Here is a 12,081-nt window from a genome sequence, read left to right on the forward strand (position 1 = left end):
CTGCATTCGCTTTCTGTTTACAAAGCTTGGGGTCATTCTCAAAGGCTCCTACAGGAAGCCAAGCCAAATTGCCTCAGCTATTGGAGCCATAGTGAAAAACAGGAGGGGGGGGGGGACTGAAGCCTTGGGGCTAACCTATGTGTAGCAGAGTTTCTGGACTTGTCCTTGACTGAAGGAGAGGCCCACACAGAGTCTCTCACTGAGCCATGTGATCAATGATGCATCAGTTTGAAATTGCTCTGTGCCTTTAATCTGAGAAACTCAAAAAGCTTTAGCCAGCAGCACCCAAATCTCAGTGCCCTGTTCCCATTCAGAATAAGAAGTACTGAGCACTTATGAAAAATCTATTAAAAATTGCAGAGGTCATGTGAAAGGGAGGGATCACTTTTTTTTCATTCTCTACTGAAATGCAGTAGCCTTTGGCGTGGAACACAAGGTATGTTTAACACTGTGCAGTAACTGAGGAAGGGAAGTGAAAGACTCTTGTCAGGACTCTCCAAAGCTTACGTGGCTCCATGCCGCCTCCTGCTTGTAGTTGCACCCTCCCTCCTCCCATTGACTGTGATTCCAGCCAATGGGAGTAGCAGGTAAAGCCTCTAGGTGTGTAGCTTGCTGTGTTGCCATTCCCCCAGCCGGAGATAGAAAGAGGGGGTGCGGCAGCATGTGGAGCTACATCCTTCCTTAGCAAGCCGGATCTGGCTCTCTTACTCCCTTGCAGCAGGAAGCCGCACTGGTGCTCCAGCCTCATAGGGGGCAGGGCACAGGGCTGGTGCACCAACAGAGATTTCCTGCTGCAAGGAGAGCCCTGAGTCAGCCGTCCACCCACAAGATGGGTGTGGTCTGCAGACCACACTTTGAGAACTACTGTTCCAGCCTGTGAAGCACTTGGATATATGCTTATGTTCAAGCAGCTCCATGTTCTCAAAAATGGTGCTTTGCTGCATTTTGTCTATTTAAGGGATTGTGTTTTTTACAGACTGACTATATAATGCAAATAAGCTATTCTGATTTTCCTTCTATGGTTTAGCAAAGTTTATATTTAAAAATGAAAGTCTTTTTGTTTCTGGCCCTGCTTATGACTAGCTAGCAGACTTACTCAGCATTGCCCGGGTTCTTCAGGGCTGGGCCTTGGAGATGGGGGTGGGGTGCAGAAGGCTGTGGGCCATAGGCCTGTTATTCCCCCTCCCCCCCAACCCACTCTTGCAGCTTGTCCGGGTCCTGCTCTTTCCTCCATCCGCCCCTCAACCCGCAGTCACTCCCTGCTCCCCCAGTCCACCTGGAGCCTGCTCTTTTTCCCACCTGCCCAGATTTGGGGCAAGGACGACTACTCACTGGTGTGCTGGTAGGCAAGATGGTCGAGTCCCAACCCTGCTATTTATTCCCTTGGTGGTACAGCTGCCCCCACTGGACACTGCATACAGCTCTCCCCTGCAGGTTTGCTGCCCCAAGTGGTCACTCTCATTTCATGTCCCTTGGAACAGCAGCCCTTCCCTTTGTGTGTTATGGAAAACAGCCCTTTTCCCAGAGCTTCCAGTTCTTCTGGCACAACCAAGTGCTGACCTTGCTTTAAGGTAGAAGAGGAAGCTCCATACTAAATTTGTTGGCCCTAGGTCTTACCATTTAGGAGTTCCTGGACAGACTTGCAGAGAGACACATAGACACATTCTAAAATATAGACATAGATATAGAACTCTGAACTAGGGATGTTAGTGACTAGTCAACTTGTCTACTATTGATAAGCAAATGCTTATTGGATAGTCAAGAGGCGACTCGACTAGTTGCTTCCCCTCCCCCTGCTCCTTCCCCTGCGCCCAATGGCTCTTACTACATTTAAAATGCAAAGCTACAGCCTGGGTGGCTCCAGAGCCTGCACAAGCCAGGACTGCTCATTCTTGGAGGGAATTGGCTCCTGGAGCTACGCCTGCTGCGGCCTGGTACAGTGGTGCTTATCTACTAATTAGCCAGATAATCACATTTTAACATCCTTACCTTAAACTGCATCTAAAGTGGCAGAAATATTTGAGTAAGATAAGGTCTGTAGTGCTTTTCATGTCTAATCAGATTTTTTTCAGGAAGAAAGAAAGAAAGCCTGATGCTTTCAGATACTAGATTTTAAAATGGGGATAAAATACTTCTCTACCTTATGAAGGTGTGGAGGATAAGTACATGTATGATTTGAGATTGATACTACAGGGACTGTGAATTGGAGGGATTAGATACCATACATGAGTACAATATAACCTCAGAGTTAACACCTTGGGAAATGTAATAGTTATTCCTTCACAAATTTCCAAGTGAACATTTACTTAATATGCTTTGAAACTTATTATGCAAAAGAATAAAATGCTGCTTTTAACCATCGTAATTTACATGAAACAAGCACACAAACAGGTTCATTACCTTGTCAGATCTTTTTCAACTTTATTTGTTTTAGCGTATGTTTAACACAGTATTGTACTGTATTTGCTTTTTGTGTGTGTGTCTGTCCCAAAGTAGATGTGTGTGTCTGTCCCAAAGTAGATGTGTGGTTGATACTTTGATGTTTCATTGTATCTAATGTCTGTGAACCTCAGGTATTATATTATTAGTACTTGTATGCAAAAATTATCGTATTTGGAATCTGCATTAATGTGTTTAACTTAGCACCCAAAAGTCAAGCAAACCAGAATTGCTGGTTTCAGGACCTACCTCTCCCTTTCTTTCATGGTATTCTCTCCCCCAGGAGCTACTGACATTGTTTTACATACTAAGATATGTATGTTCTCCTCCCTCGTGGTACTTTCAAGAACAGAGGTAGCGTGGAAAGATGTAGTCTTACGTTGCTTCATTCTCATGAATCAATCCCTGGGGTGTTTTGCAAGACTATGAAAAATAAACATGAACACTACCTCTTACACATTTGTTTACAAATTACACAGCACAGTCCTAAAGTTATATCTACACTGGAAATGCTACAGAGGCAAGGGGTTCTTCTATTACCATAGTAAATCCACCTTTCTGACAGGTGATGGCTAGGTTGACAGAAGAAACATTCCGTTAATATAGTGCTGTGGTCCCCAACACGGTGCCCGCGGGCACCATGGCGCCCGCGGGGGCATTTGTCTGTGCCCGCCAAGTGCTCAGGGCTGGCCTGGCCCCGGACATGTGGCGCATGCGCAGTGCCGGAGCCGGCTCCGGGCGCGTGGCGCACGGTGAGCGCCGGCCCCAGGGGTGCCGCAGATTGACCCCCCCCATGGCGCATGGGGGAGGGGGAAAGAACGCCAGCGCCGGCCCCGGGCGCGAGGCGCTTGGGGAAGGGGGGGGGGGAGAGCGCCAGCGCCGGCCCTGGGCGCGCGGCGCTTGGGAGAGAGCGCCAGCGCCGGCCCCGGGCGCGCGGCACTTGGGGAAGAGGGGGGAGAGAGCACCAGCGCCGGCCCTGGGAATGCGGCTATGGGGGGGGGCCCCGCTTGGGAGGGCCCCGCCCCGCCCCCTGGGTGCCCGGCAGGCGAACGGCCACGTCCCCTGGCGCCCGGCAACCCCAAATGGTTGGGGACCACTGATATAGTGCTATCTATGCCAGAGATTAGGACAGCTTAACTATTTCTGTCTGTGATTCCTCCCCCTCCTCCGCCCCTCAGCAATTTAGCTGGATCAACCTAACTTGTAGTGTAGACCAGCCCTTAATTTTTATTCCGTTTTTCTGTATATTTTTTTCCTGATTTTGCTGCTTCACCTGTGTATGGTTAATTATGGTATTAAATACCAAGGCAGAGTGCAGAACTATTTCCATCATACATATTGTTTCAGCCAAGCAGAACCGAGAAAAATGGAGTACAAATATAGATTCTTGTTAACTTTCAGTTTGGTGTTTATAGATGACGACAAATTGATGGCCTTGTAGACTATACTATCTTGTTCATAAAACAATTAAATAGGTGCAAGCATGGGAGTGCAAGTTGCTTCTGTATTGTGTCATGACCTGTATGGAATAGAGCAAAATGGCAGTTCAGTGTCTGTTCCATTCTTGCCTTGTGAACTTGCCAAAAGGAAAGCCAATTTATGTCAAGCTATGTGGACATCTGCCCATTAGGAACTGGATTAAGGCCACCAATCATCTTATGCGATCCACTAAATCATCACAGATGGTAACTTTTTCAGTTACTACTAACCAATGTTGGGTTTGAACCAGTGACCTAGTGCCCAGTGCTATAAACAACAGAGCACATAGTTCTCCCCACTATGAGTACTTGCTTGAATAAGGACTACTCACTGGAATCAGTGTTGAAAGGATTAGACCCAGACCTGAAAAGCTGAATGCCGACTAAATTCATTGAGCTAGCAGTTGCACAGCAACTCATAAAATGTCATTTCTTTTGGGCTAAAACTTGACTCAAGCTGCCTGTAGAGAATACTACATTTTCTTACATAATTTAATTTTAATATATTCATTTTATGTTCAGCTATAGAATACAAAAAAGTAAATGTGAAATATTTAGCCTTTTTTTAACTGGAATTAGGACTTCAATATTTTAGATTGGTTTTCCTAAGGTAAAAAAGCTAGAATATAGTGTTTAAGGCCAAAAGGGACCATTAGGTTATCTATTCTGACTGCCTGTACATCCCAGGCTATTGAGTGTCACCCATTTATGGAGCCCAATAATTTCAGTCTGAATGAAGCATGTTATCTTGATTTGAAAACCTCAAGAACCAGTCCACCACTTCCTTGATAATTTGTTCTATTGTTTAGTCATCCTCACTTAATCTTTGGCCTTGATTTATAATTTCATTCTCTCTTTCATTGCTGGAGTTATAGAGCTCTTTAGTAGCCATTGTTTTCTCCATGGCTATGTCTACACTGGCGGGTTCTTGCGCAAGTACGACTGTTCTTGCGCAAGTACGACTGTTCTTGCGCAAGTACGACTGTTCTTGCGCAAGTACGACTGTTCTTGCGCAAGTACGACTGTTCTTGCGCAAGAACCTGCAGTGTGTCCACACTGCCCATCCTCTCTTGCGCAAGAACATTTACCGTACGTGGTAAGAGAGGGCTTCTTGCGCAAGAGCTACGCTCTTTTCTTACAAGTGTAAGCTCTCTTGCATAACAGCTCTTGCGCAAGAGGGAAGTGTGGACACGCGGCAGGTGTTTCTTGTGCAAGAAAGCCCTATGGCTAAAATGGCCATCTGAGCTTTCTTGCGCAAGAGAGCGTCCACACAGTCATGGGCGCTCTTGCGCAAAAGCACATCTCGGACATGGCAGTGTAGACGTGTTCTTGCGCAAGACTTCTTGCACAAAAAGCCTTGCTCAATATGTTCTTGCACCAGAACCCGCTAGTGTAGATATAGCCTAGGTGGTCCAGTATACTAACCACACAGTCCATGCTGTGTCTGTTGGAGGCATAGACAGATGCTAGCCATGCCTGCAGAAGTGTGAGGCTGAGGTGGTCATGCCAAACCACATATATGCAGGCTGCCATATGGCTCAACAATTGCAGGCACATGGGATGGTGAGAAGTTGGGCTTGCATGAAAAAGATCAGGCCTGCCGTAGGTTGGAACTGAATCACAGGGAGGAAGGCTCTCTCCTGAATAGAGCTGAGGACTGTTCCAATGAATTCTATACCTTGTAGTGGAATTAAGGTCAACCTTTTATCATTAGTCAACAGTCCCAGGTCATGAGAAGTGGAGCAAACCAGATCAAGATGCCTGATCCCACACCTGATCCAAGGAGTACCCCTTTATTAAAAGCCAGTTTTGTCCTACCCTCTCTGGGATGAGAGAACAACATTTCTCCAACTTTTTAATGGGAGCCTTTCAAGTATTTGAAGATTGCTATCATGTTCCTCCTTAATCTCTTCTTTTCCAAAATAAATATACCCAGTTCCTTCAGTCTTCACTCATATGGCTTGCATTACCAGCCCTTTGATCATCTTTGCAATTTGCCTCTGGATCCTTTCCAGATTTTCTATAACCTTTCTATACGTTGGTGACTAAAACTAGATACAGTAATCCAGCTGATGCCTAACCAAAGCCAAGGAGAGTGGTACTATCACCTCCCAAGACTTAACTGCAATGCTTGTTTAATGCAATGCAAAATTATATTTGCTTATTTTTGCAACAGCATAGCATTGCTGAATCATGTTGAAGTTGTGATTCACCACAACTTTCAAATCCTTCTTGAGAACGCTGCTATCAAACCAGTCATCCTGAGAATGCTGCTATCAAGCCAGTCATCCCTCATTCTGTATTTGTGCATTTGGTTTGTATTCGTTTTGTTGTGTACTGCCCACTTCTCTAATTTATCAAAAGCCCTGTAAAAGAAAGCCTTTTCCGACCGATCCTGTAAACCTCATTGCACGAGGCATAAGGGATCGTTTTTCATGGTGGTAAAATCCTGCATCAGTGTTGGAAGGGAATCTGTCCCTGTTGGTGACTCTTGACTCCAGTTCTCCTGGCGTGGGGAGCATGTTGCTTGTGTCAGAATTGCTCCCTATACATCAGTGAGGGAGCTTGAGTGGTTCACCTGGCCTGCAAACCCTTCCTACCTCACATAAGGAGAAGGCTCTCAGGGACAATACAACAACTATGTCCTATACCAGCAAGTAGGATCAAGCCCGATCATCTGCCCTTTGACTGAAAGGCCTCAGGTTCTGGAATTCTGTGTACAACACAGCATCTATCTCATAGGCGCACATCTTCCTGGGGAACTTTTTGTCTCACGGTGAGTGATTCCTCCACCTGGAAATGGTAATCTTCCTTTTCTTGCAGTGGGCAACTCCCCACATGGACCTGTTTGGGTCCAAGTAGAACAGGAAATGCCACATATTTTTGCTTGATTTGCGGGATTAGCAGAGGTTCCCTGTTGGATGCTTTTCTGCTCTTGAGCTGGGGGGTTTGTTGTACAGGAGTGCTGTTAATTCAGAATTCTCATGAAAATCAAGTAGGACAGCATGAAGATAATCTTTGTAGTACCACCCTATGAGCTGGGCTCGACAAATAATACAATCTACTCACCTGTGGCCGGGGTTCGGGCGATCTGCGTATGCGCAGAACGATCTGTGCACACACAGATCGCTGGACAGCGTGGCTGGCAAGCGGGGCTCACCGCAGTTCGGCAAGCTCTGCCTATGGGTATGTCTAGTCTACATCCCTCTGTTGCCAGAGGGATGTAAATTAGACATACTGAAATTGCTAACGAAGCGAGGATTTAAATATCCCACGCTTCATTAGAATAAAGATGGCCACCGCCTTTTGCTGACGTGGCACTTTGCCAGAAACAAGCAGCAGTCTAGATGGGGATTGGTCGACAAGGAAAGCCTTTTCTGACCGATCCCTTATGCCTCGTGCAACAAGGTTTATAGGATTGGTCGGAAAAGGCTTTCCTTGTCGACCGATTCCCATCTAGACTGCTGCTTATTGCCAGCAAAGTGCCGCGTTGGCAAAAAGCGGTGGCCATTTTTATTCTAATGAAGCATGGGATACTTAAATCCCCGCTTCATTAGCAATTTTGGTATGTCTAATTTACATCCCTCTGGAGACAGAAGGATGTAGTCTAGACATACCCTATCAGTGGTTTGGTATGTTGCTGGACCTGTCGTTGACTGCTTTGTTACGGATGCTGCTCAGGTTTACCACAGTTTTTTGCATCCAAACCTGGCAGGGCTGTATCTGATGGCTTGGCTGCTGAATGGTTAAATGTGGAAGAACAGGAGCGTTGAGCTACTGTCCAGCAGCTCCTGTTGGGCAACAGAAAGCCCTCTACCAGGGTGATCTACCTGGCTAAATGGAAGCGGTTTACTTGATGAACAGCAGATAAAGATATTCAGCCTGAGTAGGCCTTCCTGCAGTTGATTCTGGACTACATTCTTCATCTCCTGCTTCAAGGCCTGTCCCTTTCATCTATCAAGGTCCACTTGGTCACTGTTTTGACCTTCTGTATGACACTTGAGGATAGGTCTATTTTTGCCCAGGACATGACTGCCAGGTTCCTCAAGGGTTTCAAGCACCTCTACCCACAAGTCAGGGACCCCATTCCACTTGATGTCATGACTCACCCTCCCATCTATTCTGCAGGTTGATGCAATTGTTCATTGCGATGCCCCACAGAATGAAAGTCATCCAGGGTACGTGTAAACTACATGGCTCCATCAACGGAGCCATGTAGATTAGTGTACTCGGAAAAGGGAAATGAAGCAACAATTTAAATAATCGCTGCTTTATTTACATCAAAATGGCTGCCGCGCTGTGCTGGTCAGCTGTTTGGTGGCACAGCGTGGTAGTCTGGACGCTCTGCGGTCGACAAGGGAAGCCCTTCTCAATTGCCCCAGTAAACCTCTTTCCATGAGGCATAACGGGGCGGTTGACAAGGGCTTCCCTTGTCGACCGCGGAGCGTTCAGACTACCGCGCTGTGCAGCCAAACAGCTGATCGGCACAGTGCGGCAGCCATTTTGATGTAAACGAAGTGGCGATTATTTAAATCGCCGCTTCATTTCCCTATGTCTAGAAACCTAATCTATATGGCTCCGTCGATGGAGCCATGTAGTCTAGACATACTCCCAGAGTCTGCTCAAATATTTTTTTTCTTGGGCTGCTGCCTTCATTAATTGCTGCTGCGATCAGGCAAAAGGTGCTCCCTTCAGCCACCTGTAACCAGCCTTTTCCACAGCTTTCCTAGCCCAGGTGACTATCCAGGACACCTGTAGAGCAGCCACTTAGTCATCCATCCACATGCTTATATCCTGTTATGCACTTACCAAGCAGGCCTGGAATGATTCTGACTTCAGAATAGCAGTACTGCAAGCCGGTGGTCTGAACTCTGCACTCACCTCCAAGGATACTTTTTGAGAGTCACCTAGAATGAAATCAACATAAGCAAGCACTTGAAGAAAAAGAGCTCTTTTAACTGTTGTTCTTTGAGACGTATTGTTCATATCCGTTCCATTAATCGCCCTCCTACGTCTGTGTTGGAGTTGACGACAAGCAGGACCTGAGAGGGTGTATTGTCGGCAACGCCTTATATACCAATGCATAAATGGGGGCGCTACAGCTAACCCTACAGTTACTGCTAAGGTAAAAATCTCTGACTGTATACAAGGGCATGCACACACATACACTGCTCATGTCCATTCCATTGTATCTCGAAGAACAACACTTGCAAAAAGGTTGATAACCATTTTTTTTTCTGCCACCCTCCCTCTGCTTCCTTTTTAAAGTGAGCAGTTTTTCTCTGCATGGCTACACTGGCAAACTTTTCTAGCTCCTTTGTATCCTGAATTACTAGTAGTTTTGCTTCCCTCTTATTGATAATTCCCAGGCATTCAGGAATGTATTGTGCATTTGATATTAATTTAATTTTGAGATGTATTTATTTAAAAAAAATAATAATTCCTTGGTGGCTTTTAGAACCACGTGGAATTGACTTTGATGGCTCTTCAAAAGCAGTGTCCTTAAAGATATCCTGATATGGTTCTGCTGGCCAGTGTATACAGGCAATCCCCGGGTTACGTACAACATAGGGACTGTAGGTTTGTTCTTAAGTTGAATCTGTATGTAAGTCGGAACCGGCGTCAGCCACTGCTGAAACTGATCAGTTTCAACCACGGCTGAATCTGGACGCCAGTTCTGACTTACATACAGATTCAACTTAAGAAACCCCGGCGTCCCCAAGTCAGCTGCTGCTGAAACTGATCAGCGGCTGATTCCAGGAAGCCTGGGGCAGAGCAACTCTGCCTCAGGCTTCCTGTAGTCAGCCGCTGGTCAGTTTCAGCAGCGGCTGACTTGGGGACGTCTGGGGCAGAGCAGCTGGGGTGCTGCTGGGTTGCTCCAGTAGCGCGGCTCCTCGGCGCTACTGGAGCAACCCAGCAGCACCCCAGCTGCTCTGCCCCAGATGTCCTGATTCAGCCGCTGCTAAAATTGACCAGCAGCGGCTGAATCAGGATGCTTGGGGCAGAGCAACTGGTCAGACCAGGGAGACGGGGAGCAAAGCCATGGAGCACGCCCGCAGCGGGACAGCCCAAGCGTGCCTGGGCTGTCCCTCTGCGGGCGTGCTCCGTGGCTTTGCTCCCCGTCTCCCGACCAGCAGACCAGGGAGACGGGGAGGAAAGCCGTGGAGCATACCCGCAGCGGGACAGCCCAAGTGCGCCTGAGCTGTCCCCCTGCGGGCGTGCTCCAAGGCTTTGCTCCCCGTCTCCCTGCAGACAAGGGGAGCAGCTTTTCTCGCCCCGGAGAACGGGGGCGGCGGACCGCGGCACATCTGGGCGTCCCGCCGCTCCCGTCCTCCGGGGCGAAAAAAGCCCCGTTAGTAACTGCGGATCCGACATAAGTTGGATCCGCGTAACTCGGGGACTGCCTGTATTTCTGCTTGATATGGCATCCTGTTCTAGGAGAGTATGCACTTTGATATGTGGCATGCTGTGACACAGTTCCTTAACCAGCCCTGTATTATCTCTTCAACACTGGGAGTTGAGGATTTGTCACTAAGTGCTTGATGTCAGCTGCATAACTTGTTGCTGCCAAGTTAGGCGCTTCAGCTGTAAGGAGGAAGATACCAAAGACCATAAGGATATAATTTTCAGCATTCCTTAAATATTTTATGTAAACATATCTTGCAGTGATTATGGATATTGATGAATTACAAGCTTCCAGGCAAGATCTTATTATCCACAATAGGTAGCTTAATACCATAAAACAGCACATTATGTGTAATCAGTTTCAGGTTTGATAAAGGAGTTGATCATAGAGAACAGAGAACCTATTTGCCAGTTGACACCAATGGACCTCACTTATAGGTATATTGATAGGGTACTTAAAAAGTATAAATCATTCCTAACAGTGAAAATAATCTGTGCACTCTATATGTTATAAATTAATCACTGAGTTGCTTTTAAAACCTTTGTGTGGGATACAAAAACATTTTAAAACTAAATACTTTATAATTGGTTTTTAAACATGCAATTTGTTTTTAAAATTTAAAATTATTCCATTAACTTGCTGAATTACTTGACTATATTTAGATCATATTAAACTAACCTAGTTACAGGATTTTATTTTGTATAAAATGTTTCATTTCTATCTCGCTTGAGCTCTGAATGCTTACTGATGACTCAACTGTGGGCTATGAATAAAGTCACCTTTACTTTACTTATAAAACGAATACTGGAAATGCTGGCATCTGGCAAGCATTTAACACAAGGAATACTCGAAGAGTTTAAACCCAAAATTAATCTACAGGCTTTGTACAGTGCAAATGATATTTTAATCAGGCTGCAAAAATAGAAATTTGTCCCCCCCTCCCCCCCAAAAAAGTAAATCCTCACCTGTCTCTTACTACGTATATATGTGTCTTTGTTTCATTTTGTGCAGGCAGTCGTTGCTTCTGTTGGTAGCCAGGTATTTGATTTTCACATTCAGCAGTATTTCCAGTGCTTAGTTTATTCAGCTGCTGCTGATAAAGACAGTAATAAATCACAGACCAAAGATGGAAGAGCCTGGAGTTTTTGTCCTGCACCACTGTCTTTCGGCCACTACTTGCATTCCTTTTAAAAATGTAACAAAAATCCTGCATAGCTATTTTGTTCCCTTTCTTGCATCAGGACTACAGATTTTCTTCTTTCAGGATTGTCTTGATGCTAAAGTATTCGCATATGTGAGAGGATTTGTACAGAATGGCAATAAGTGCTTAGAAGAATCTGTTTCTATAGGGGTTAAAGCAATATAGCTGTGGAACTGCAACTCTGCTTCTGTGACATCATAATGTAGACATACGCTACAGCAGTGAAAGCACAGTCACTCCTGTAGTAAATTGTGCCTCCCTGAGCAACAGTAGCTAGATCAGTGGAAGAATGCTGTAGTCTGCACGGAGTGTTTAGGTCAGCATGGCTGTGGCACTCAGGAATGGGGATTTTTCACAGTCGTGAGAGCTATAGATATTGTCAACCTAAATTTTAAGTGTAGACCAGGACTTAGATTGTTGCTTATTTTCATAGTGGATTTTGTTTGTTTTACTTGGCTATATGTCATATTCAAGGAAAAAGAACATTATTTGAAATGCACCTTAAGCCAGCATGAGGGAAGTGAAATGATCGTCATGTTGCAGCAAATCTAGAATTT

The 12,081-nt window shown here is 45.8% G+C and overlaps 1 protein-coding gene across 5 annotated transcripts in view; it reads left to right on the top strand.

The window, feature by feature from the left end:
* Positions 1-12,081, top strand: part of GRAMD4 (GRAM domain containing 4) — a 125,373-nt gene that overhangs the window by 46,322 nt on the left and 66,970 nt on the right. The gene's annotated exons all lie outside the window — the stretch shown is intronic.

This window comes from Pelodiscus sinensis, chromosome 1, assembly GCF_049634645.1.
Source record: "Pelodiscus sinensis isolate JC-2024 chromosome 1, ASM4963464v1, whole genome shotgun sequence".
NCBI classification, from domain to species: Eukaryota; Metazoa; Chordata; order Testudines; family Trionychidae; genus Pelodiscus; species Pelodiscus sinensis.